The sequence below is a fragment of the Rhipicephalus sanguineus genome, chromosome 9 (assembly GCF_013339695.2).
Source record: "Rhipicephalus sanguineus isolate Rsan-2018 chromosome 9, BIME_Rsan_1.4, whole genome shotgun sequence".
NCBI lineage: Eukaryota > Metazoa > Arthropoda > Arachnida > Ixodida > Ixodidae > Rhipicephalus > Rhipicephalus sanguineus.
In genome coordinates this window covers 12162533-12164115 of record NC_051184.2, presented here as the reverse complement: position 1 = coordinate 12164115, position 1583 = coordinate 12162533, and the positions used below count along the sequence as shown (strand labels likewise).

Sequence of the window (1583 nt, the reverse complement as noted above, 5' to 3'; positions counted from 1 at the left end):
GTAGACGGATCGTGTCGCGGTCAAGTGCGACACGTGCATTTGCTTCAATGATGCGCTAAAATGCTGCCTTCCTAAATTAGCAAAAATACCCTTGATTCAATGTTTATCGGAATGTGTATTCAATGCTTTGACAGGCAGTGTCTTTATTATTATTATTTTATTACTATTTATTCATGAGAAGTACGATAAAAATGGGGATAAAACGCGTCGTGGTAGCCGCTTTAAGCGAAAAGAATGCGGATTCGACGAACGCGTCTTTCAACGGCCGTGCATTTTAAAGCTGCTCTCCCCCGTGGAGGGAAAAGGTGCGCCCTATTGTTCCGAAACTCGCCTGTCTGGTAGGTCGCGGGCGGTAGTCATTGCACGTGGCGAGACCATGAGGGGGGAAGAATTCTGAGAACGCATGTCGCAAACTTTCGCTGCACAGGTGCAAGGAGGCCCGTCTACTGTTGCGATCAAGAAAATAACGCGGGAAAAGATCAATCTGTATTTTATAGGGTGCTAATATTGCGCCATGAATACTTGAAATTTAGTTCACAAATAAGCTTCGCAGAATTTATTGGGAGTTACACCCTTGTAAATTTCTGACGGTCACTCTAGCTCTTGTTGTGTATCCCTCCGCGCCGCACTTTCTTCTTCAGAATTGCTCACCAGCGCCGCGAGTGTGGATCGTGTTCGCCACTTGCGATCTCTCTTGCTCTGATTTCGTGGACAGCGAGTACCGCGATTTACACAGGCTATCAGCGAAAGTGTGAAGAAGCTACTTCGCTCATGTGCTGCAATTGTGGCCGTACATGGAAGTTTGTTTCGGCGGAACGGTTGTTCACCAGACCCAGCATCGCAACTTTCCTGCGGAAAAATGGACACCTCAGCCTACATGCAAGACTCCATCGCAGCTTCCCTTCTGCAAAGCTGCAGAGACAGATACCGTCACCATGATGTGCCATCAACATTTTCTGTATTTGCTGGATCTCCAAACAACGCGCCTCTGTTGATTATCTTTGAAGGTAAGTTTATCATTTTCACTGCCTTCGTACGTTCTACTCGAAAGTCATGAAAACTGAAAAAAAGTATTGTGCGTTGGATGTTGTATCAGTATGCAACTACGTAACTATTGTGGTTTACATTATTAAACCGTCCTCTTCTAGCTATTTTATTTTTTATGACAAGATTTTCTCTCTTTTTTTGTATTTCTTACAGGCAGGCCTTGCCCTGGTTATTCGGAAACAGGCGCTACGCCAACTAAATGATGGCATTCGTCCCAATTGGAGTTTTCGTAAAAATAAATATAGATGTTAACATATCTGTGTTTTCCATTTTGACTTGAACACTTTACAGAACACCGAAGGTCCGCTGCAGCTTACACAATGAAGAAATCACAGCATCTGCATCACTGTGCATGTGCGTGTATGGTGCCGTTTTATTGCGGAGATGCTTAAAGATTTAAATAAATAATCAGTTACCAAATATTCTTGCCTTATCGTTTTTCTTCAAGTATATATGTAAGTGCAACAGTGAATTCTTACATTCTTATAATTAGACTGCTGCGAGATATTATTACAGCTTGAATTGCTGTATATATT

The 1583-nt window shown here is 42.8% G+C and overlaps 1 long non-coding RNA gene across 1 annotated transcript; it reads left to right on the top strand.

Moving 5' to 3' along the window:
- The first annotated feature begins 866 nt into the window (after positions 1–866).
- Positions 867–1301, top strand: LOC125759741 (uncharacterized). Its single transcript, XR_007417376.1, has 2 exons — positions 867–1007; positions 1201–1301. It is a non-coding gene; the product is annotated as an uncharacterized LOC125759741 (long non-coding RNA).
- Positions 1302–1583: the final 282 nt, after the last annotated feature.